General features: G+C 40.6%; 1 protein-coding gene across 1 annotated transcript in view; it reads right to left on the bottom strand.

Moving 5' to 3' along the window:
* The window catches only part of MICAL2 (microtubule associated monooxygenase, calponin and LIM domain containing 2), a 189,584-nt gene extending 163,158 nt beyond the window's left edge, over positions 1-26,426 (bottom strand). Inside the window, exon 1 of the mRNA XM_042459493.1 lies at positions 26,291-26,426. The gene's annotated coding sequence lies outside the window, so the exon portion shown is untranslated. The remainder of the gene's footprint in view (positions 1-26,290) is intronic.
* Between the last annotated feature and the right edge of the window lie 639 nt (positions 26,427-27,065).

Below are 27,065 nucleotides of genomic sequence, written 5' to 3'. Positions count from 1 at the left end.
GATTATACTTTGTCTGCCTTCCCTGTAGAAGAGAAGACTAAAATAATTCAAACATCAATGTGAATGAGAGACAATTGTTACATCAAATTTATACTTTAATGTGTTTTTTCAATAGCTTTTAAATTTGTTTTATGTTTTAATTAATCTGTTTTATGCTTTAATTATACATCTTCTATTTGATTTTACTGTTAGCTGGCTTGAATCTCAAATTTCAAGCAGGGTTAAAAATATCTACTGCGTAGGTAATATATTTCAGAGTCCCAGTAAAGTACCAGCTATATAATTCCCTCAGGTCCAATAGGCCTTAAGAAACAGAAAGACTTTCAGAATATTTGACTAATCCCAAAATTCTTAGTCAGAACAGCTTCTAACTTCCAGAAAAATGAGAAACTGCCTATTGTTTTCTAGGTTTCAGTTACCATGTACTGTTAGAAAGGACTTTGTTATTTTCTCTCCCGTTACCTAATATAGTAATACATCAGAACAAAACAACCTCATAGCAATAAAGACATAATCCACATGTGTGCCTTTACTCACCATCCCATCAATTAAAATTTACTTTCAATGGTTAGCCAGTTTATTCAACTAAGACTACAGCTCTGTAGACACTTACTGGGAATAAATTCCATTGAACTCAGTGGGACATACTCCTGAATACACAAATATAAGCTTGCTTTCCTTTATCTCTACTTTAAAACCTGAAGCTCTAGTAACAAATAATAACAAGTAACAAGTAACAAACTGGGAACACAGAATATCACTATGCCTCAATGCCTCAAAGTGACCAAAGGAAAAAGCACAAGTAACCACAACTCATTTTACAGCGACATAAAGAGGAACTAAATCCATCTGGGTGAGTATGTGTCATCAACATCTTGATGTTTCCAGAGAAAGAAAAGAGACCAAAAGTTTGTGGCTGATCTTAAAATTATATAGCCCTGTGGGAGGGAAAGATGAAAAATATGTGATCTATTCATAACAAACAGAAAATCTGAATAAACTGAAACGCATATCTCTCCTGAGGTATTGGAATATTTTTCTGGATAGTTCAGTGGAGAAAGTTCTCCTTTCCTCTCTAATCCTATTTTCCTATGTCATAATTGAAGAGTACAAAAATGACTTCATTGGGGTATACATTCTTCTACCTCTCTCTTTACCAGCTTTAAAAATCCATTAAGTACAGGCGTACGTCAGTTAACACAGCTTCTGACAGTGAAGCTCTTTTAATAAAAGCTTTTTACTAGCTATTGTTACACCCACCCAGCCCACTTTCCCTTCTCATCCTGTCTAGCAGGACAGTTTTTTAGCAGCATCAGTACTGGAAGGATGGTAATGGAAGGGTGGAGAAACACACGTTTTTGGTATTGCATCCCAGCAGCATATCTTCAGTTTAAAAAACTGCAGTAAACAAAGCAGAGAAAAAACAGGATTCTACCCTAGCCATTTCTACTGTAGCCTATAAGAGGCAAGATAATCACCCACTGTCCACAGAATCACTTACTGAGCATGCATCAACAGAGAGAAGAGAGAAAAGGGGAGAGCAGATAAGCCTGCCACACCAGCTACATCCAGCATATTTTTTAAAAAAAAAACATAGGTCTATACGTTTGGCCACTATGGTTGTCCCCCATGCTGGCAACTTTTCGGTGCTACCTTAAAACATGGGGGAAAGTGCAACTAATGTGCCACATGCAGGCTGGACCCTGACACAACCAAAGCTATTTTTAAAAGGCTCAAGACATCTGTTGAACTCAATAGTGTATCTCTCCAGGGCCCTGTAAAGTACATAACCTCAATTTTGGTTACATCAGGAATGCTCGTGTCACCAGAAAAAGAGTGGCGAAGGGATGAAAAATAGCTCCCACAACCTCACTTGTCTTAAAACATTGCTATTCTTCCAGGTCTTTAATGATAGGTACTGCTAGATAAGAAAGTGCCAGCTATTTCTGCTATAATGGCTTCCAATAAGATTTTGTGGGGTTCCAGTCATGTTCCATGATATACGTTAAACTGTGCAGTTGTTGCAAATTGCCTTAGTGGGAAGGTTGAGATATAAAAACAAAAAACACTTGCCACTGCACATTTTACAAGTGTGCTGTGTAGCAACTTCCATGTACTGAATGCTGCCAGTGTCCCAGTGACCTATATGCAGAAAATCTGGAAGTATAGCAGTCTATGCTTCAGCTTTTCTTGCTTAGATCCCAAAGAATCAGACGGCTTTTATTAAGCTGCTTATTGCCTCAAGCCCTCTTCGTCTATCATCTGGGTAAAAACATCAGACAGAGTTCAGCCTACAACACCATACGCAGGTGCTGCATTACTTCAGCAATATACATGGCTGTAAACATCAACCTGGGAGAATTGGGGAGGAGGTTGGAATCTGAACTAATGAGAAGGCAGGTCAGTTCAGGAAGTAGGTGACAACAATCCTTAAATTCATATTCAGACTTGCACAGAATTCTCCATCACATAGTGAGCACATGGCATTCATGACAGCTAAAGTAGGTCATAGACAAAAACAACCCATACTCAAAAATTCAAGTTACTGTCAATGGGCGTAGAAGACCACTTTACCACAATAGATTACAAATTCCTCCCTACCACCTGCACCAAATGTTCCAAGTAACTTAAGAGCATAGATACCACTCTTTTTTTGGAAATAATATCAGTATTATTATTATTTAAAAATTAATTCTGCTTAGCCTCTCTTACTAAGTTAATAAAATAATAATAATAATAATAATAATAAAATTTATTTATATTTTCCTGCCTCTCCCAGGTGGATCGAGGTGGGATTACAATAAAATAACAATAGTAACAATAAAATACAAGAACAAAACATATAATTTCAACCATTTAAACTGTTAAAAACAGTGCAGTCAACATTTACAAGATAAAATGTTCTGATCCTGGATAGAAGAGTGAATGATGTCATTACAGAAGATTGGGTGGATAGGCTTGCTGGAAGAGATCTGTCTTAACTGCCCTCTTGAATCCCTTCAAGGAGGTAATAAGATGGATCTCTTCCGGGAGGTTGTTCCATAGTTTAGGAGCCACTGAAGTAAAAGTTCTTTGGGAAGTTGAGACCAGTCTGGTTGGATATGCTTTCAACAGATTTTTCCCGGAGGTTCTGAGAGTGCGGGGCAGATTATACAAGGAGAGGCAGTCCTTTAAGTAACTCCGGCCCGAGCCATGTAGGGCTTTATAGGTGATAACCAACACCTTGTATTGTGCCCCAAAGCTAAGAGATAGCCAATGAAGATCTTTCAAAATAGGTGTTATATGGTCAAATTTAGAAGAACCAGTGACCAATCTGGCTGACACGTTTTGTACTAAGTGAAGCTTCCGAACTTGGTACAAGGGTAGCCCCATGTAGAGCGCATTACAGAAATCAAGGCGAGAGATTACCAGTGCAAGTACCACTGCTTTTGGTCCAGGAAGGGACGCAGTTGGCGTATCAACCAAAGTTGGTACCAAGCACTCCTGGCTGTCGCATCTACTTGAGATGACAATTGTAGCGATGAGTCCAGGAGTACTCCCAAACTGCGAACATCGTCCTTTAGGGGAAGTGTGACCCCTAATTAGACTATCTAAAACTCATATACCAAATGAGACAGTCTTTCCAAACTATCATTATAAAATCTTTTTATGTCAAAAAGCAAGGGATCTTGGAGATATGGGCTTTAGTATTTGATGGGAAAGAGATCCATTAAAAGTAACTTGAAATAGGGTGTAGTAACTGACTGAAGCAGAAAAATTCTATTTATTACTTGTTTATCAAAGCCCTTTAATACTTAACAATACCTGTATCTTTTCAATATCAATATCAGATCCAATGTAGTACAGGAACCAGTAATTTTCTAGCTGAATATTTTACATTTACCTATTGATAAATTCTTTGCTCTTAAATTGTGCATGTGTGTGTGATACCATTTCTTCTTGAGACCAAGAGGCTCTGTTATTGCAAAACTTAAAGGTGATAAAAAGTTGTGTTTTTCTCCACTTCAGAAAGAAACTTTAATACCGCTCTGTTGTTCCATCCAAACGAGTTCTATAACATTAGAAACGTATAATTAGGAAATGACATTGAATGTCATAGAAGGGTAGAAGTTGGCTTAAAAATATTTTTACATAAATAAGACAGGATCCAATGGGATTACTCTGGTGACAAAACTACATATGGTAACTGAAATAAAAGGGGATCACTTCTCTTTCCACATGCAAATTGCTGTGACCCCTAAAAATGGCTCCAGAGGTCTAGGGAGTCCTTCTTAGCAGGATTTCTGGTAGCATGCAGTACTACAAGACTGGGGCAGAAGGAAAAAACATTCATTTATTATTACCATAGCTACTAGTACAGTGATGGCGAACCTATGGCACGGGTGCCAGAGGTAGCACTGAGAGCTGTCTCTGTGGGCACATGTGCCATCGTCCCAGCACAGTTTACCAGAGTTTGTTACTAGAAAGCCAGAGGGACATGACACTTTGCAATAAATAAGTGGGTTTGAGGTTGTAGTTTGGGCACTCGAAAAGGTTCACCATCACTGTACTAGTAGGTTTAGGTCTCAACAGATAATTCCCCACTCCACTAACTGAGAATAACTATCAGGTATCTGCTCAAAGTCCCTTTTTATGCTTCCAGTACAGCACACAAGGAGAACCAGTGTGACATTGTGGTTTGAGTGTTGGACAATGACTCTGGAGACCAAGGTTCAATCCCCAGCTCTGCCATGAAATTCCACTGGGTGGCCTTGGTCAAGTCATATGCGCTCAGCCTCAGGGGAAGGCAATGGCAAGCCCCACCTCTGAAGAAATGTTTGCAAAGAAAACCCCATGAGACGTTCACCTTAGGGGTCTCAAAAGTCAAGAACAACTTGAAGGCACACAACACACACACAAAGAGAGCACACAAAATGAAAGATTCATAGGCCTCCCTGTTTTAGAGATATGGGAATAACCAGTTACCTTCCCTGCCCCCCATTGTATTCTGGGAGGATAGAGGAAGCATAACACATTCCTATTTCCTGTTTCTTTTAACATCAAAGCCATGCCCCCCCCCCCCCGTGTGCCAGTATCTCAACAGGGATCCAAACTCCTATTTAAAGCACAAATAAATAGACTTTTTCAACACTCCCCTTCTAGACTCACAGCATACAAGGTTTCTGCACTTGCTCTGCTCATTCTTTTTTAATATGCTGCTAAATTACAGGCAATTGAGAACTAGCTACAGACAGGATATTTTGCAACAGCTACTGCAATGTGAAACTACCAAGTTTCACATCTCATTTTAAAAAAATCTAAAAAGAACAGTGTTACAATTTTCAACTTAGCAGAGTGTCCAATAAGCTGATGAAAGGCGTACCCTTTCCTCTAATTACTCTAATTATCAAGAAAAAAACATTTATTCTGTTTGCCAAGATTTAAATGATACTACATAAAACACATCTTGCTCAAAATTTAATGTTTCACAATGGGATGCAGCAATGGATTATTCCATTAATTTGCTGCACATATTACTACAAGACTCCCAGACAGAAGCAAAATGTCACAACATGAAAAAGTTGTTTTCTGCTTTTCTATGATTAACAGCAGTTTACAATGGGTTCAGTGTTTCCCATTACAGTAAAAGATTCCAAGTATTTGCAATAAAGCTTCAGTGTGCTGTTGTTTGGTGTGATGTGCATGTCTCCTTTGGTCCTGGTTCCCCTCCCCAATCTGGAAGGGGGGGGGTTCCCATGAAGCCACAATGCACTTCCACTTCAATTTTGCTTCTGCTTGTCCTTCACCCTTGCTGAGAGGGGGCTGCTGCCTGCTAATTAAGAGGCATGGACCAGGAGCTATTGGATCACCATTATATTCACGTTTTAACATGACAAGAGTGAATATGTGCTCATTTTAATGTGAATAGAGCATGTTCTTTCAACCATTCTTCCTGCCCCCCCCCAGCTTTTTTTGAAAATTGTGAGGTTCCTTGGTTCCTCTCTCTCACTCACCTAAGTATGCTATGCTCCAGTCATCTGGAGTCTCACTGAGCATGCACAAGGGTGCAACTCGCAATTAAGAACCCACCGATGTGATGGCTTACATTGCACAGAATCTGGGTCGTGTTCAGGGTTGCCATTACAGCGAATTTATGGTGTGATAAGTAATCACGTAATTGCGTGAATTTTCAAATTGACCTCGCTATCTTCTCTTTCAAAATTGAGAGCCTCCCAGCCTATTTGATAAACTACAAGATCTCTTCACATATTGATTTTACAGACGAACACAGCTATATCTTTGAATGCTGGCTAGGTTCTTCTAAGAGTTCTAGTCCAGAAAAGGTACTTTTCCAATATACCCCACCCTCCTCCATGCCAGCATTCTCTGAAGATGCCAGCCACAGATGCTGGTGAAACATCAGGAATAAACTCTTCTAGAACAAAGGCTAGAAAAAAAATATTTTCCAAGCTTCCAAGCAGAAGCAATGGAAAGGAGTATCAGGAATACAAGGACTCCACATGGCAACATAATTCTTTCAAGTGCCACTTACAAATCCTCTCAGCCACGTGAGAAGCACTGGCTTCTGAATAACTCCTACCACACTCCCTAATGTCTTTTGTGAACACCGCCTCAGTGCTATGTGCGGAATATTAGTCATTGTTAGGTTAAAAGGTTGAATCTGGTGGACTAACAAACCTGTTAATGAATATGCCTCCCAGGCAAGGCTGGCATTCAAACCAGGTCATCATCTAATTAGGCCATGAACAATGGTTAAGGCTTTTTTTCTGGCAAGAGTTGTTCTAACAAGCCATCAAGAAAGTTCAGCATGTCAACATGTTCAGAACTTGGAACTAAAACAGACTGCATGGACTTATTGGCACAGTGGGCCAAACTATGAGAGATAACTTAATGATCTTTTGGATAACCATACAGTGAGCGCATAAGAGCAACATGTCAGGCTAGGAGAACAAACTGATAATGTTTACATTTCCCAGATGGATTGTGTTCTCATACACTAGTATAGCAGTTTCACTCACACAGGACAGTCTCCAATTATATCCCCTTTATCCCTTAACTCATCTGGGATTTTTTGAACTATGACTGCAAGCACTTCTGCTCATCATCATACATGGCTGGTATTTTCATGACTAGCAGCTAATCCATGGTTTTGAGTAACTCAGTAGCATCATGACATTCTCTGTCAGCTGGAAAGAACATAGATATAAACAGCAGAAGGGTAGCCATAACATTTTGTATGGAAAGATTAATCAGGTGTCCCTTTTTGAAACAGGTTGGTTATACACTTCAAAATTATACTGCCACTAAGTAAAATTGCTGTACAGGTCGATTCTTAAATGTGTTACATAACACGTTTTGAATTCTCTACTTTCTTGCAGTTTTCAACTTTTAATCTCAAAATCTGCATAACTCTACAAAGGGACTATATGCTCCACATCAAAATTTAGAAGTAAGTAGTTGCAAATTACTAGTTGCTCATAATCAAACCCCCCCCCAATGAAATACAATATCACTATATCGCATCATGACTGCAACATAATTGGGGAAAATAAACTACTTCAGTGTAGCTAATGTTGGAGTTATTTTAATAGTAATGGGATGTGGCCTATCCCTAAATGATGAAAGAGAAATATTACATGTATGCCTCTGGCTGCTGAATGGAAAAAAAATTCTTATCTCCTCTCTATTTAAAGTAATTGCTTTAGTCACTACCAAGAATCAGACAAAATAAAATTACCTTTATAAGGTAACCCTACATAAGGGTAACAAACTTTTTGAGGCACGTGAAGTGATAACTTACTACGTTCTAAAAGTAGCTTCCCAGGTTGTGCTTAACATTTAGAAGGAGACAAATAGTCTCATTTTTTAAAAAAAGTTGAAGGACTAGTCAGATAAAGCAATATTAAAATTGGGTTTAAGGTTGCATACGTTTATGTATCCAAATCTGAATACAGTAGCTGAATGTCTTGTGCAGAATACTTGATACAGGAAATGACCAATTCTTTAATTATTTTTTTGATTTACATTGCCGAAGGATAGTTTTCTAAATAACAGCAGAATCAGGGCAAGTGTGTTTGTATAATTATATGAATAAGTCAAAGGATGCTCCCTCTTCTGGAAGTCATGTGAATATCAATCCACTTACATTGCTGGTATAGCTCCCAAACATTTATCCTGAATTTGCAAGACAGCAAAGAAATGTAAAAGTCAGTTTTTAAGGTGTTTGAAATCAAATCAAAGGAATGAAAAAGTCAGTTTTTAGGCATACACTAGCTATCCAGACCTAAAAAGGAAAGTTTATAACTGGGGGGAAACTGTTTCAAAGCAGCTAATATCAACAGTTACTTATGCAGGTTTTGAAATCTCAACAGGGATTTAAACTCTGGTCTCCCAGAGTCCTAATCCAACACTCAAACCGCAATATCATGTTGGTTCTCATCTATTTAATAATGATACACCAAAAGCACTGCATTTATTATAATATTAAACTACCAGTTAAAAAGAGAACAACAGCTTGCTTTTTTCTTCACCTGCGTGCACACGAAACAGCGGTAGAAAACATAATCATGGAATTGAAAAGGATCTCACAGTCCTTGGCTAGCCCCTGCCATGCAAGAACACACAGCTAAAGCAGTCCTGAGAGATTAATTTCTGAATAAAGATCTCAAAAGAAGGAGAGTCCAACACTCTGAGGAAGTCTATTCCACTGTCCAAGTAAAAAGGTTATTCCTAACATTTAGGTGGAATCTCATTGCTGTTAATTTGAATCCACTGGTTTGAGTTCTCATCTCTGGAACAGCAAGTTTACTCCATCTTCCTCATGACATCCCTTCCAACATATCAAGATGGCTATCACATCACCTTTCAGTCTTCTCTTTTCCAAGGTAAGCCTACCCAGCTCCCTAAGCCATTACTTATAGGGTTTGGTTTCTGAAACCTTTACCATCCTGACTGTCTTTCTCTGCACACATTCCAGCTTGTCAACATCCTTCTTGCGGTAACCTGCATTTAAATACAGAATGTAACATTCAGGCAATTTTGTGTACAGTACTATCATTTCACTGGCATTAATATCTACATTAAAATGGTTGCCTAAAGAGAGCTATAGGTTTCACTTCATCCTTCACTGGAATGTAAACAATGTAAACATATAAGATAATGTTGATATGTCATACTGCTAAATATTTCACAGATGAAAACTGGGATGTGTGTGGTCAAGCAACATCAGAGTATGGTCAAGATGGCAAAAGTTATTACCTGTAATGAGGGAGGACAGAAAAGGTAGGAAAGTATGCGTTTGTCTGAATTTATTGGAAACGAAAAGATCCTCCCCCCTTCCTTCCTCTCACCCTGCTGAGTTCACTTACATAGTGCAAACTACTTTAGCAATTTGAACGCAAAGTAATCTGAGGACAATATGGGGAAATGAAAAAAGAGAAAAACTGGGACATTTTTAAAGCCGTTAAAAAAAGTGGGATGAAAATTAATTGGGATTATCCTTGCCAAACTGGGATATTTAGAGGGAATTATATGTTAAGGAAAATCTCAAGGAGGAAGGGGGCAGAATCTGCAGACTAGGTTGTCTCTTAAGAACTGGAATCAGAGTTTACTTCTGGAAAGTGTGATCCTGACTGTAGATTACAATTAATTTCTTTTCAGTTCCTAAGTATGTTGCTCATGATGAGAACTAGATGGAGTTTATAGAGTGGGAGAAAGCTCTGAAATGTAACATGCTGTTCTCATCCATTCTCCTCTTATATTCACCCCCCTTCTTGAACCTCCTCCACTTGGATGTAAGAGCAACATGAAACATTTCCAACTGAGACTGAATGTGATCCTGGAGAGATTCCTAAACCCACCTGGAAAACTTAGTTTTCATAGAAAAAGTAGCAGATGGGGAGGACAAGGTGAGATATTTAGGGTTCCAATGAATAGTGGTTTCTATAGTTTGTTTGCAAGCTAGAATTATGTTTCAGAGGCACGAGGTTGTTTAGCAATATGAAGTTCCTTTTTGGGTAGAATTCTACTACCTGGTTTCTATCTATATTACTGGCCTTCCAGTAATATCTTCCTCCAAATAGGTCACATTTAACTTTGTGAGACTCTTTTTTAAAAAAACAAAAACTTTGAACCTCATGTGGATATGTAATGTATGAAGGTCTAAAATTTGTCTCTAAGCAAATTTCTACACATTAGAGGAACATGTTTGGAAAGTAGACTTGCCTTGGAAAAGCAAAAAGACTGCAATTTGTGTTTTTCAACCAGAGGTCAAGACATTTGTTTAATGGTCCCTACCAAGGCCTAGAATTGGTTGCACTGTGCACTTACTATTAAAAACAGGTAAAATAGGGATAGAGGTAGGATGTCACACAGATACTACAAAAATAAAAGTGCTAGTTGTGTACCAACTTGGTACAGAATTATCACTTTCACTTATCCATTTAAGGGTGTACGTACATTACTCACCTGAAAAATGCCCTGTCAAACAGAAGGGCAGGGCTCAAGTATGTTAGGTTACCTCATATCAAACTGCACCTTGAACCTAGTTTTAATATATTGCATTTTGAGTAAATATCTCTGCAATTCTTAAAACAGATGAGCAATCCTTGTTGTTCTGCTTAGGGACTTTATTCCATGTCAGCGATACAAGTTCAGATACCCCAAACTACTAACTTAATGAAGAGAAATATAGGCTTTTGAACACTGTGTGGGTATTCAGGATGGAGGAGGTATCATGACTGACATTTTATTTTAAAGATTCCCAAGTACCGGTATTACATAGGCCTGTTACGGACTGGAGTGCAGCTTTGGTGCGGCTTTTGGACTCTTAGGACTCATGCATCATTGAAATACCATACCTCCAAAGTGACTCGAAGCAGCTTTATTTTGGCCTGTCTGTAACAGGCCATAGTTACAATATGATGTAGAACTGACAAACCACTGGAAATATTCCAGTGTGTCACTATGGAGAGCATATCCTCAGTTCTTTTAAAGCCAAGCCAGAAACTGCTATCCTTTTGCTGCCTTGATAGGATAATTTAATATGAATGTAATACTCTTGGGGATAATTTCCTCTAATGAGAAATTCATGTGAGGCCTCTAATGTAGTCTAAATTCAACCCAAGTATTACAAACCAGTGAGCCATGCAGCATGTCTATTCCACAATGCAACTTTGTCAAGTCTCATAAATTGGGGATAGAAATATAAACATTTATTTTATTTAAAAAAAACTATTTGCAAGTGGCAAGGGAGATTTCTGTGCTCCAGCTTAACAGCTGAGTTCTACAGCTACTGGGAGACTTTAAAATAGCTTGACCACCATCCTTGAGGAGTTTGGGTTATGTGGAGCAATGACCTATGTTAGGAGAATAGGACAGCCCTTAGAAACTCTTGTAGCAGCAGTTTGTGCCTGTTTGAACAATTAGGTTATTTTAAATTATTTGGACTGTTCCAGATTGGGAGGAATTTTCCCGTTCTATAATCCTGAAAATGTTTCAGCACAGACATTGAAGAAAGAACTTTAAGCAACATAAATATACCCTTGAGGTTGCTGTAGTTACTGAAGTTACCTAGTAAAGACTTGCCCTTCCCTATTATGCCGTGCAACCAACTCTAGATGAAGACATCTTCCAGGCATGCAGATACACTTTTAATTATATCTCTAACCTCAAGGTTTGGTCCACAACAAAGAAATCACAGAGTAGTTTACCTATTTAAGGCCACACTGACATGTCAAGCACCAGCAAGTACCTTTCCCTGGGTTGGAATGTCAACAGCTAATTCCTTTTACGCAAACAGTCCCATTCAGTGTGCATGTGTCTTCAAATTTCCACTGCAAAAGTCTCAGGAAGTGGCTAAAACACCCAACTTTCCAACATGAATATCTCTTCCATTATATTTTATACTACAACCAAGAGAGCGAAGGCAAGCCAGAGAGAGCTAGAGCTAAAATTGCAATGTACCTATTTTGAAGGTTTACTGTGCATTCCAAAATCTGCAAGCACAAGAGGGTATCATGGATACAACACAGCTTTCCTTGGACACTCAGTCAAGTACTCATAATGTGCTACTACCACAAAGACCAACATCCATCCAATTTTGAAGAGACAGCATAAAATATTTTCTTTTCCTTCTGTCCTATGCCTCCATCATTCCCTGTCTTTTTTATCCCTTCTTGATCATGTTGTTCTTTGTGTAGTTGCTCCACCCATAAACAACATTAAAATTGGGTAAGAACAAGAAAAAAAGTTCTATCCTTCCCTTCCTAAAGGGTATCCACCCTTCATAATAAAAAGCTGAATATTTGCTGAACCAGCTTGTTATAGATATGCATTTTCAATTCAAAGGATTCATACCTGTAGTACCTTTTGATACACCCATCTGTAAAATAATTAACATAATTAGACTCAGACATGAATCCAGATACTGAAAATGCTGTTTCAAATCAAGGACAGGGAAGTGAAATAATGCTTAAGTCACATGAGTAGTCAGAGGCAGGGTGGAACACAGACAAAGGCCACATAGGGGATCCTGAGCAACCTAAGAAGCTGGCATTGTAGGTACCAATTTTGCTTTACTCCTCCAATGCAAACTAAAGCAGCAAGCAGATAACATTTGCATGGAAGAAAGCTAGTACTTCCGAGTGACATCATAAAAGCCAATCAACTCCAGGGATAGTCAAGAGCATACTAAAAGAAAGTCAGCTTGAACATCACTGTATTTTATCTCTATGATGAACCTTTTCCCCTCAATCTCATTTCCTAACACACTTGTTCTATCCTCCTTTGATCCAATGCCAAAGCAGACATTACTTTAAGGGTGCAACTTTATAATTATGTCTCCCTCTCCCTCCCACCCATTCCCCATTTTTTTATAGATTCACATTTCAAATTCTTAGCATTATAGGTCAGAAGATATACTTTGCAGGCATGATGGACCTGATCCATGTTGGGACTATAATGGAGGAAGATTTTGCCCTATTCCTGTTGTTCTTCTTAAGGCGGGATACAAACCGCCGCTTTGCGGCGGTCCCCCGCTGGCGCCATTTGCTCCGCGCGGGAGCTGCAGCAGCCAAACTGCGCGGCTCCCGCGCGGAGCAAAAAAGAAGCTCCATTTTGGAGCTTCTTTCCGCGGCGCACTGATGACGTCGCGAAGCGCCAAGGGCGCATTCGTGACGTCATTAGGGCCGCGCGACGTTCGGACGCTCAGCGTCCGATACATCAATATGGCACCGGCCATGTAGAAGGGCCGGCGTCATATTGTACGGACACAGTCTGTACTAGACTCAGGGGCGTCTAGAAGAGACACCCCTCTTTTAAAATGGGACGTCCTCTGGACGTCCCAACTGCCGGTATGTAACCGGCCTAAGATTCTCATATATATTAACGCTGGAGTGAAACAGAAAAAAAAGCTTAGTTAGTTATTCCTTTAGAACAAGGGAGGGCAGCTACAGAAGTAGCAGGAAACATTTCCCCTGCACAACCACCCCCGGCAATCTACATTGCCACATAATGTCATGTCACTATTTGGGTTGATTTATAACCTTATTTTGGCTTGGAGAGTTGGGGCTGCAAGGGGCAGAGGAAATGAACTGCCATACTTGTGGGTGGTTTGGGGTTGACTTTGCTAATTTTCAGGAGAAAATAGCCCATAAATTATTATTATTATATTAACAAAATGGGGAGAAGGTCCCTGAGGATTTTGGGAGGCTTCAGGGCAGGACTTTTTCAGTTGCTAAGGGCTGAATGCAGCACATATGGAACCTAACAACCCTTGCTTTACAATAATGTCTGTCCTGTCTCTAAGACGGTGATAATGGTGTTAAGAGAGGAGAGAACACTGCTGTCTCAACAGATGGACACACTCAGGCATTATTCAGGATTATCAAGATCTTCTTACTAGCTATATGTAAATTATAGAGTTTCAGCCATCCTAACCACACATCTCCAAGGATGTATGAGTGCTTTTCACTTGTACCCTCATAAGAACCAAACTAGACATTTTTAACACGTATCATGGGGATGTGGACATGAGCAATGATCACACTCTTCCTGTCCCACATCAAAGCTGTCATTGCAAGAACATGTATCACTAATTGTTCCAAAGAGTCCCATAACCCCCACAAGAGTCTTTGGGGGGATACAAGAGACTCTACTGGCAGAGAATGTGCCAAGAATGCTCTGTTACATTAACAGAGTTCCCTTTGCCAATCTCTAGAGCTAACCTATGAAAAGTGTAGCTGTAAGAAACATAACAAAGACCACGAATACTTTAAAATATGATATGAGCAAGAAGTAATAAAATCTACAGTTAAATTGACTGTCAATACTTAATGACATTTGAATACAGCCCCAATTTCAAAATAGTAGTGTGCTTTCCCCCCTCATTATTTCTCAAACACACTGTGGTACGTACATGCTAAAAGAAAACTAGAAAAGCTCCTTTGTGTTTTACACCCAGAACAACCAAGAAATAATCTTCAGGTTTAAGAAGTCTGAGTAGGTTTTAGCTCCAGCTAACCAAATCCAAAGAATTCACTTGTTTCTCTCCCTTTCTCTCTCATACACCCACATATATTTTTACAGCAACAGACTGTTCCAACCTCTCATTTCCAAGTCAGCTTCAGCCCCAGAGTCCAGCTATTTTACAGTTCTGTTTCAAGTGTTCCCCTTTCATCTTCCCCATTTCCCATCTGTTTTCTTCAGCAGACCACATTGCAATTGATATGTGCATTGGTACATATCATGTGCCATGCACATGTATCAGTTTTTTAAAAAAAGAAATATAGTAAAGGATAGCAACATAAAACTGAAGAAAAATTAGTGTTGGAACTGAGAGGTAAAATAATTCCAAGAGGATTGTGAGGACTGCTCCTCTCCAAACATGTTTCCTACACATATATCACTTCTGTGTAAGGGGGGGGGGGGGAAGAGAATGATCAAGAGTACAACATTATTTAATGAACACCAACTACATGTGGCAAAATGGGTGTGGCATGCATATGTAGGGTTGCCATTTCACAGTGGTGGGTGGGACTTTCCCACCCCCTGGGGGCGTGCCCAGTCCCGTCCCGACCCCGACCCCGGGTGGCTGCCCAACTCTGAGCTCCCAGGGCTTCTATAGAGTGCTGCCTGTGAAGCATGCCTGGAGCAGCAGCAGGAGGACTGAACCCAGCAGGGGCGGGGTCTGCTGCACTGCCCTGCCTCTATTGGCCAGCCCTCTGCTTCCTTATTTGGGCATGCTCCAAATTTCCAAGCGGAGAGGGCTTTGCAGGCAAGTTGCTTTTTGTTCTTCCCCTCTTTCTCTTTCTCTTTCCCCTCCTTCTCTTCTTCTTGTTATTCTGTTTTTTTTTCTTCTCCTCCTCTTCTTCCTCTCCTTTTTCTTCCTTTCTTCCCCCTCCTCATCTTCTTTTTCTCTTTCTTCCTCTCTCTAAGCCACCTCCTCTTCTTCTCAGGGGTCCAGGGCTTCTCAAGGCTTTGCCCCCATTAGAATAGAAAAAAGGCTTTGGATCTGTCCCATAAATCCCTCCTAAGTTGAGACATACCTGGGAAAAAGAGGGGGCGAGGGGTTTGGGGGGGTTGGAGGGGGCAAGGAAAAGGAGGAAGGAGGGAATTCCTAAGAAGGCTTGGGAGTGAGAAATGTAGTTTTCAATGGCACAAAGGACTGCCTGTGATCTTGCAAATGCTATGCCTGCTTGGAAGTGGGAAATGTAGTTTTCAATGGCACAAAGGACTGCCTGTGGTCTTGCAAATGCTATGCCTGCTTGGAAGTGGGAAATGTAGTTTGCAATGGCACAAGGGTCTGCCTGTGGTCTTGCAAATGCTATGCCTGCTTGGAAGTGGGAAATGTAGTTTGCAATGGCACAAGGGTCTGCCTGTGGTCTTGCAAATGCTATGCCTGCTTGGAAGTGGGAAATGTAGTTTGCAATGGCACAAGGGTCTGCCTGTGGTCTTGCAAATGCTATGCCTGCTTGGAAGTGGGAAATTTATTGTAGAATGGTGGGGGGGGGGGTGTTTGGCCAAAAGAGAAGTACATTTCAGCCTTCTGTCTAGGAATAATGCCAAAATGTCCTCCATTTTGAGCATGCCTAAGAAACATGCATTATATTAAAATTTAAAAAAAGGATCAATTTTTCATGTCCTCCATTTTTTAAAAAGTTCCTACATTTGAAAATGTTGCCCTACATTTGTCCTACATTGTGTCCTCAGTTTGGAGGTCCTGCCTTATGGCAACCCTATGCATATGCACACATTTTCTCCTACACATAGACATATCCCTGCAGGAAATATATATCATCTAAAGCAGAACTAGGGCACATCTGCACTGTAGAAATAATGCAGTTTAACAACTGCCACAGATCCATCCTACATAATCCAGTTTTGTGATGCATCAGCACTCACTGGCAGAGTAGGCTAAAGACCTAGTAAAACTACAAATCCCAGGATTCCATAGGATGCAATTCCAGCATTTAGCATTATTTCTACATCATAGATGCACTCCTAGACATTTTTATCAAGAGAAAAAAAGCAGTTGTGGATGGCACAAGTATGCCTTGGATTTGCACATCTTGAGCAGATACAGTCCACACATTTTCAAGCTTTATCTACATCCATGAGAGTTAGAAATTCATCAAGCAGTCATGCATTAACTATTGGTAATTTTCCATCTTACAAGGGAAGTGAGTAACATCAAGTGAATGTGGCTAAGCATTTTGATTTCTGCTAGCACCTCCCATATTTCCACGTTGTCCCACACCATTTATGGAAGAATGCAGTATGATCACAATAGAAAGACAGCTCCTAATACAGAATATGGATATAAAACAAAGTTAGCCAAAGGGTGGCCCCAAATGCAGCTGATTTGGTTGTCCTCAGTTCCTCCAAAATCCTTAGTTCACCCCTTTTCTGCCCTCTCATGCATCCAATAAGTTTCCAACAATGGCAATTCACCATTTACACAGATCACAAGTGTCTCCACAAGAACTATTTAACATCCAAAAATGCCAGTTTTTCAAAGCAAGAAGTGCATCTCTGCCTGCTTCCAGCTTTGTTTTGTTTTTAATTTTTATATTGTTAAAAGAAAGAGAAAGGGTATCTTCATATGCATTTGAAGGACACTATTTCAATATTTGGTTTTGTTCAAACTTTGTGCTAATACGACAACAATGGTGGTTAAGATACAGGTATAACCTGACCCATACCCTAGGATCTCAAGGTGGCATACAAGTAAAAATAATTTAAAAGTTTGAAATGACTTACAACTTTAAATAATAAAATAATTTAAGCACACTAGAAACATCTTAAACTAATGAAAAGCTTTATCTGACTAAGCCCACTGTTAAAAGATGATAGACTTTAGGAGCTTACTGTTATATCACTCACTACTTAGACCAACAGAATACATTCTATTGTCTGCCAAAAGAAGAAGTAGGAGATACAGTGGTACCCCGGGATACGAAATACCCACGTTACGAAATTTCCGGGATACGAAAAAATCCCATAGGAAATAACTGTTCCGGGTTACGAAGGTTATTTCGGGTTACGAAGAAAATTTTGGTGCTTTTCGGCGCTATTTCACACGAAATCGCGGCTTTTCCCCATTAGCGCCTATGGGTTTTTCGGCTTGCGAAGTATTTCGGGTTACGAAGGCGGCGGCGGAACGAATTAAATTCGTAACCCGGGGTACCTCTGTATAAAAAAGTGAAAAGGGCAGAAGTCAATATCAAGTAAACAGGCTACTTAAATAAAGCTTTCTGTTCTGCTATGCTTAGGGAAATCCTTGCTTCTGACTTTTTTGTTCCTCTGAAGTCAGAGATGAACAAAGTTAGGCCTGTAGGATGCATATGGGCACCAGGGACATTTGTGTGCCCCCAAAAGGTTTTCAAAAGATTACAGTTTAAAAAAAAATGGGCAAAAATATTTTTCAAAAAATAAATTCACTCTGATACACACACACACAAATCTCTAGGGGTGTGTGGAAGGTGTTTCCACCATGTTTGGAGCCCTCTGGACTCCCCAGGGCAAGAATGAAATTTTGTGAATCCCCCCATGCCCCAAAATGACTTCTAGGGGCCAAGCGAGGTCCTAAAAACATGTCAGTATGTTCCCTGGAGGGCATTTGGGTGCAAAAACAAAACAAAACAAAACTCAGGAGCAGGTACAATGAAGGTGTGGTCCCCTGGAAGGCTAATGCAGCACCCTAGTCTTTCAGAGTTGACAACTTCTGCCAAATCCTAACAATGTTCTTTGATTCAACTTCCAAACACTCATTTATGCATTTAGTCTGACAGCACAAATTCATACATGCATGTTGGTCACAATAATGCCAACCTGATACAGGTTGTCTAATGCTGGAGAACATTTCATTTGCAAAGAATAATAAAAAGAAGAGGAAAATGTGCTAGTTTTAAAAATCCTATTTCTCCACTGTTTAAAAAGACATTCCAACAAATATGTTTGAAAGTTGGTTCTTATTACTTGATTTGTAAGTTTCCAACACTTGATAGCCCCCTGGGGTTCCATCTACAGAAAGCCAACATACAGAAGTTCCAGCATAATTCATCAACATCACAGAATCCCATGCAACAGCTTATACTTTATAGCATTGGTTTTCAAACTTTGGTCCTCCAGGTGTTTTGGACTTCAACTTCCACAAGCCCCAGCTGTCAAGAATGGGAGCTGAAGTCCAAAACAACTGGAGGACCAAAGTTTGGGAATCACTGCTTTATGGTTTCTGTCATAAGAAAGACTCTTCTGGCAGAAAATTCTGAAGTGCTTGAGCTGCCACTCAGAACACTGTGAAATAAATATCCGCCTAACTAATAATTCATGATGTGGAAACCATAAGATGGGACATATTCAAACTGTGATATTAATTTGCACGCACATAGACAGATTGCCCTAAGTCCCAATGCAGCTCTCTGACTTGCTTTTTGCTTCTTAAATTTACATACATCCTGAACTGAAGCTGTGAGTTGGACTGGAAAGACTAGATAGGGAAAACAGAAAGATTCCAATCTTCTAATCTGAGCAAGGGCCAGTACAGTGCAAGCCCATTCACTAACACTATCATCTGCTGTCAGCAGGGCAACAAATACACTTTAGGGATGCAGTTCCTTGCTGATTTCATTCTCAAAGGGAGCATTCCCATTGTGAGAAAGTCTTTGAAAATTGCCCATTTTCAAACACCATTTGGAGTTGGGGACATACTTTGTTCAAAATTCACAAATAAGGGTTTTGTGTATGAAACTGCATTTTCTGTTTAGACAATATGCAGTATTCTAGCGGGGGTGCTATTCTCTATGAAAATTGAAAATTTTGCATAGAATAAGTCCTCATCTGTAAAGTTTCCATCCAAATTCCTCCTTGTCAAGGCACATCCAGACTGAAAAATCCCAAATTTTATTCCTAGTCTTCATGATTTTATAATGGGTTAAAATAAACCAATTTGGGAAGCTGGTATAAAAAGTCTCTGAACATGCTGGGTGCTGCCAGAAAATATTCTGGGATAAACAAAACATGTATAGATCTCAAAAATAAAATCAGAAAGAACAGGAACAAAATCTAGAATGTTCTGGTCTGTTTAATCAGTCATTCAGTAAAGTTACAGTTTAAAAGCAAAAGCAAGAGCAGTTCTGAACAAGATAGAAGACCTGTATGTAAGAGTTTTGTAATGAATGCCTGTAGCTATTCTTTAATAAATTTGAATAAATATTGCTTATAATTTGTTTCTTCAGATGAATCACTTTTTCCCCCTTTACTACAGTTACCAGGAGCCTCAGCCTGTAAGGGCAATAGGATACTTATATAGCCTCTTCTGTGAAGATAACAATACTCTGCATTGTTAATTAGAGCTTAGCAGCTCCAAGAAGCAAGACTTGCAAGTCATCTTATTTCCATATGTGCAAAACAAGAACCAAGTCAAACAGGTTAAGAAGCCTGAACACAAGTCCACATTGGAATAAACAGCCAATGAGGACTCATAATTGGAGCAAGATCTTCTATTCCCATGACTCGCTTAACTCTGACCTGGAAAAGATATCTTTAGTGGTGAGAATGTCATTCAGATTCCATACTCAAATTGCTTTTTGGCTGTCATTATTGGCCGGGGTGCCAATTGTACAGAGTGTGTAGGTACTGGCTCCACTAGCATGTAAACTGCTTAGCCTGTGGATCTTGAGTATACTGATAGCTACAGCAGGAATATAGCAAAGACCCAAAATAACACGCAACACATCATGTTATCCTGGCATTGTAGACAGGTAACACTGTCACAAGATGAAGGCACAGGGCTTTGTTCTGAAGCAGTCATTTCAACTGTTAAGTCCAACTTTGTGTCTAATACATTTGTTTAGGATTTAGGGATTCAAGGCCTAGCAGAGGGGCAAACTCCACTTTGTCCAGAACTGCATATGTGATTGGAAGATGCAACCGAGCAGGGCTCCCAGTTAATGTTCTTTATGAAATATGCATACTCAGAGGAGTCAAATCTTTGGACAAGCACATCTTAAATATATACCCCCTTAAGGACATTAACATTAAGCGGTTAGGTTCCCACTAATTTCACCACGAGAAACATTGAGCATATGTTTATCTTCACATCAAAATCAAGAAGATCTTAAACAGCTTCATTTTGTCTGGAATGAAACACCTGGTAAAGCAGGCCCAAAAAAAAAAAAAAAAGAGCAAAAAAAATCATCCAGTGCTGGATAAAAACCTTCAGTGATTGCTGAGTACATATTCAGAGCCACACTGAATATCATCATCATCATTATTTTGGACTAGCAAGGGACTGGTCCTCTTTTTTACTTGCTTAATTTGACTAGAGCTGGCCTTTACTGTGTGAAACGCCTCTATCTTTTTCAGATACATACCTTTAAGGCAATGGCAAACCCCCTCTCAACAAACCTTGCCAAGCAATCCCAATGATAGGTTTGTCTTAGGGTCGCCATAATTCAGAAATGACTTGAAGGCACACAACAACAACAACTCCACCTTGCTGGATCCCTCCAATTTAAGCCAACAATTTATTTAAGCCAACAAGCCATTCTTGACATATTGCTCTGTTACCTTACAACTTTCATTTCTTGAAAATTCACTTTCAGGGGCCATTCAGACTACTTTTTACCCTGGATCAGAACCTGAATTAACCACGGGAAGTTCATATTGGCCCCGATCCTTTCACAAGCAAAATTGAGGCTTTCACACCCGTTCAGGGGCAAATGCCCTTTAGCGCGGGTCTTTTGAAAGCGGAATAAAAGCTGTATCTTTGGGGGGGGGGACTGGGTCCGGTGAATATGAACTTGGCCCGTATCATGATCGGGGCAAGTTCAGGGGAGGGATTTAGGTCAGAGGGAGGGCAGAGGCCGGAACCGGAGAAAGGGTGCCAAGAGAATCGAGGTGACGGAGGAGGAGCAGGAGGAGAAGGAAGGAGCCTTGGAGAAAGGGTGCCAAGGGCAATCGGGGTAATGGAGCAGGAGCAGGAGAAGGAAGGAGCCTTGGAGAAAGGGTGCCAAGAGAATCGGGGTGATGGAGGAGGAGCAGGAGGAGAAGGAAGGAGCCTTGGAGAAAGGGTGACAAGGGCAATCGGGGTAACGGAGCAGGAGGAGAAGGAAGGAGCCTTGGAGAAAGGGTGCCAAGGGCAACTGGGGTAACGGAGCAGGAGCAGGAGGAGAAGGAAGGAGCCTTGGAGAAAGGGTGCCAAGGGCCATCGAGGTGATGGAGCAGGAGGAGGAGAAGGAAGGAGCAGGATGAAGGGTGAGGTTCAGGGGAGGGAATTAGGTCAGAGGTAGGGCACAGAACAGAACAAGCTTCCCTCTCACACCAGGCAACTTTCTCTCTCTCTCTTTTTATTTTTGACAGACTAAGTACATGCTTTTTGCAACAGGTAGATACATATATAGATAGAATGTGGCTGATTATGCTATATGTCCCTTTCATTTGCTTGCTCCCAGCACACACTTTGCAAGAGGCTTTTTTTGTAATGCTACAATGTGAATGTTACAAATGTTTCTCTTTCAATTTGGCAAATTGATACAGAATGCTTTTGCTACTGTCTGTAAGGAATTCTGGGGTGGCTGAGGGAAAGCAAAGGATGCAGAGATGGCACTGGGGTGAGGAATTAATTATTATTATTATTATTATTATTATTATTATTATTATTATTTTATGTGTATGAGGCATTCTGGGACCGCGAGGAGGGAGGATGCAGAGATGGTATTAGATTGCATTTTGGGGTTGAAAACGGAGACAGAGGAAGATCCATAATCTGTAGTGACCCAAATACACACAACACACACACACACACACCTGGAGATTTTTAAATTTGACAAAATATGCGCATACTGCCGCCTGTTTTTTTTAAAGGAGGGGGGAAGCACACATCTGATTGCACAACTGCTGTAGGAAACATCACCTTGACGAAAGCAGAACTGAATTTGATTGACAGCAAAGGCGCCTTCATTTTAAACTGGCTGCACAAATGTGAACTCTCCGCAAGAGCTGCAATAGCATTCAGGGTTAAATTACCCTGATTAGAGGTAAATTTAGTGGGCATTTGCTTCCAGAGAGATTCAGGAGGGGGGTATTCGAATCTGCCCAGTTCCATCCAGGGCAAATAGGTGAGTGGGAATGGGGGCTCAGTTTAAATATACACAAAACAAGTAGTGAGATTAATAAATACAAATTCATACTTCAAAGCCAAAGTCGATAATAACGGGAGCCCATGACTAATAAGGCCCAACACTGAGATGTTGAAGAGCTGATAAAGAGAGCTATCCCGGCTGAATTTCACAGAAGAAGGTGATAAGATCGCATTCTTGTTGCTTGCAAAATAGCCTGGTGTTGAGCAAGCACCAGCACAGCCATCAGTATTTCAAACTGAATATGCCTTTCTACAATTAAAGTTGAGGAGCAATGAGGGACAAAATAAGATCTTTTGTAATACTTCAAAAAATAAAATAAAATAAATCCTAGTATCATCATGTTAATGCCTCTTTTTAGAAATGACTAAGACCTTTTCCCACAGATCAGCAAAGGTGACGAGTTTGCTGATAAAAAGAGTCACCTACTCCAGCAGCTGCTGTTAACCTTGTTCAGTACTTTAAAAAGACTGTCAGCAGATCTTATTTAAGTAACTGGCAGGCATAAAGGAAATACCACCTGCTCCACATTTTCTTAAAGATCATAACCTATGTTTTCTTCAGGGTATATGGTGACCCAGAGTTTTGAGATTTTAAAATGGATGCAACACCAGGTTGATATAGAGACCAAGAAAGAAAACCTTGTATACAACAAAGGTTTGAGCATGCTTTCCTCTGGCTCTTCTTTTATTAGTCACTACTACCAGCATATAAAGGTGTATTTGTCAGGGAGATCTCTGAAATCAGAAAGCAGAAGTAGGATTCTAAGTAAGGGTGCCTGAGTGGTTTCATTTGTTGAAATATCGTAGCCTTGGTAGCATCTCTCAGACTAAAATGAGGACCAGAAAGTAGTTATCTGGCAGATTTTGCACTTCAGCAATTCTTACTGTGTATTAAAATATGCATACTATAAATAAATCCACACGTGTGCATACTTTGTGAGAAAACATGCTTTTAAATGCTATCTTGATGGGATTTTAAAATTACCAATTAACACAGAGGCTAACGATTTATAAATACAGTGGACTCTTGTTATCCGCTGGGGTTTGGTTCCAGGACTCCCTGTCGATACCAAAATCCATGGATACTCAAGTCCCATTAAATACAGTGGCATAGTAAAATGATACCTCTTATAGAATATGGCAAAATCAAGGTTTGCTTTTTTAAAAAGATTTTCAAGTCGTGAATGGTTGAATTGGTTGATAAAAAATCTGTGGCTACAGAGGGCCAACAGTATGTGACTGGAAACAGAAATGTGCCTACTGAAAAGTAGAATAATGCTGCATGGGAAACTTGTGCCATCAGCCATCTTGCAAGGTAGAAAATCTTGTTTTTTGTATTGCCAATTTTACACTGTACAGTATAATGCAGTGAGGATAGATGCAAATCTATTTAAACCTCTACTGACATTGCACAGGCTCACATACCCTTAAATAGAACCATTTCACACTGTGCATAGCACACATGTGACAATGGAGCATGCTAACAGAAAGACTAACAGAAGAATGCACGAACAAGAAATTTCCTTCATGTTTCCCTGGAAGTTCATTTTCCAAAAGTCCACATGTCTTTATGTGGTTTATAATCTATGAGGATCTCGCTCCGAATCGTACACTGTGTCATAGAGAGAGAGAGAGACGATGTGGTGCATACTTATCCTGCCAGTGTTCCTCGCCACCTTATTTTGTTTCTTCTTTATTATAGGGATATGCTACTTGTGTGGCTCAGTATACTATTAAAGTTGTTTCTCTGTCACCCATAACAAGGAACAGCATGCTCCCAAATGCCGGTAAACAACCTCTGACTTCCCTCCACACCCAGGCAGTTTGTATCTGCATTCCTCATCTACCACACCTCCTTGACTCTTCAAGTACTACTATTAAAACAGACTGGCTTTGCTATCATAAAAAGAAAAGCTTCCCGGAAGTAGCCTTCTAGGTCAAGAGCAGGGACATTTCCAGGACACTAAAAAGTGTGTCACCAACATTTCTGGAAGGCTTGACCAAGCAGCCCCAACACACCAGAGTGGTTACAGACCATAGAAGGCAGGATTTTTTGTTCTTCGAGTCTATCATGCTGGAGCATTTTCACAACATGCACTGTCAATGGAGACTAACACTAACCTATCAATTAACTCTACCAAGGTTGAAGAACTAATATTTGTCAAATTAAATTATTATTAATTTATGTATAACAATAGACACCAATATACCCACTTAACTGGGAGAATTGCGCTACCATTAATTTGTAAATAATAACAGGCATCAATCCTATACAGTACTGACTTAACTGGGAGAACTGCACTAATAATAATTCATCAATAATAATAGCCAACAATCCTATACAGTCCCCACTTAGCTGGGAGAATTACACTACTATTAATTCATTACTACTACTACTAATAATTTTTTTATCCCGCCTCTCCTGTAGGATTGAGGTGGGTTACACCAATAAAAATACACAATTAAATACAAAATAAAATTACAGAAACCCTTAACCCCTTCCTTACAAATAGTAACAGTTATCAATCCTATACAGAACCCACTTAGAGCACTGCACTAATAATAATTTATAAATAATAACAGGCACCAATCCTGTACAGTCTCCACTTAACTGGGAGAACTGCAGTGCTATTAATTAATAAATAATAATAGGCACTAATCCTGTACAGCTCCCACTTAATTGGGAGAACCACACTAGCCAAGTGTCCAAAAATAAGGGCCCATGGCTCTCTCCCCTTGCTTTAAAACAATTCATCATCAGCTGAAGAGTGCCAACTCTGCCTTGACTGGAGGGTTGTTGTTGTGTGCCTTCAAATTGTTTGCAACTTATGGCAATCCTATGGCAGGGCTTTCTTGGCAAGTTTTGTTCCAAGGGAGCTGGCCTTTGCCTTCCTCTGAGGCTGAGAGAGTGTGACTTGCCTAAATCGACCCTCTTTCAATGATCAAGTGCAAATTTGATTCCGGTCACCTGGAGTAATAGTCAAACTACAATACTATTCTGGCCCTGAACTGGAAGCGATCCCCAAATTATTCTTTGGCAATGAATGAATGAATGAATGATGCAAGGCTCCACTGCTTAGTTTACGTCCTAGGAGCTAAGAGTGCCTATTATTATTGGTGCCTATTATTACTGACTAATTATTAGCTGCTTAGAAACCCACTTATGCCGAATGAAGGACCCAGCAGCATACAAGAAGCCTGATGAAACAGTCCACATCTGAGTAACAAGCCACGCAGGATCCCCATCCATGTCAGGGTGCATCCTGCGCTGTTATGCGTTTAAAAAAGAAATCCATGCTGCAAGGAGACAAAAACGGGACAACCTACAACTCTGCAGCACCAATCCGGTATGACCCCACTTTCACTGCCATGGCTCTATGCTGAGGAATTATGGGATTTGTAGATAAATCTGGGATTTGTAGCATGGCTACCCTGGCTCCATGCTAAGCAATTCTGGGAGATTTGTAGATTATTCTGGGATCTGTAGTTTAGCTCCGCACCGCTCTGGGCTCACAACGAACTCCAACTCCCAGAATTCCATAGCCTTGAGCCATTAATGCAGTTAAAGCGGTGCCAAGCCGGGTTATCTCTCCAGTGTGGATGCAGCCTGAGTTTGTCTGCAGGAGGAAGCGACCCAAGGGGACTTACCGGCTGCTGGGCATGTCCCTTCCAGGCGCCCTCTCCTCCTGGGTCTCATTTCAGCCACATCCTCAGAGAGAGAGAGGGGCAGGAGAGACACGTGTGGCTCCGAGGGAGTCTCCGCGCGGACTGCCGGTTGCTTCCCTTCCTCGCTTGAGCCCAAGAGCTGCCGGCGAAGGGGCGTGGCTCTGAGGGAGCGCCGCAGCCAATCAGAAATGAGTCCTCGTGCTGCCAGAGCGGGCGCGCGGGAGGGGCTCCCTCTGAGCCCAGGTCAGAGCGGGACAGGCAGCAGCCATAGAGCGATAGCCCTCCCTAAGCGGCTTACAAATGTAGACCCTTATTTTAGCGACCTATGGAAGGATGCCAGGCTGAGTCGACCCGGAGCCCCTGGCTGGGATCAAACTCACAACCTTGCCATTTGGGAGTGAGTGGCATTTAACCACTGCACCACCAGGGCTTTGGTGCAGAAATAATCCCATTTGAGACCACTCCAACTGCCCTGGCTCAGTGCTAGGGAATCCTGGGGATTGTAGTCCATTGTGGTGCCAGAGCTGTCTCCGACAGAGAAGGCTAAATGTCTCACAAAACTACAGTTCCCAGGATTTTCCCTAGCATTGAACCAAGGAACTTAAAGCAGTCTCAAACTGGATTATTTCTGCAGTGTTTATTTTGGACCCCCCAAAAGCTGTGTGTCTTTGATCAGCCTAATAAAGTCTGTGTCCACACTGCAGAAATAATCCACTTTTAATAGCCATGGCTCCAGGCTAGGGCATTCTGGGATTCG

This window comes from Sceloporus undulatus, chromosome 1 (assembly GCF_019175285.1).
Source record: "Sceloporus undulatus isolate JIND9_A2432 ecotype Alabama chromosome 1, SceUnd_v1.1, whole genome shotgun sequence".
NCBI lineage: Eukaryota > Metazoa > Chordata > Lepidosauria > Squamata > Phrynosomatidae > Sceloporus > Sceloporus undulatus.
This window is presented reverse-complemented; position numbering and strand designations above follow the sequence as displayed.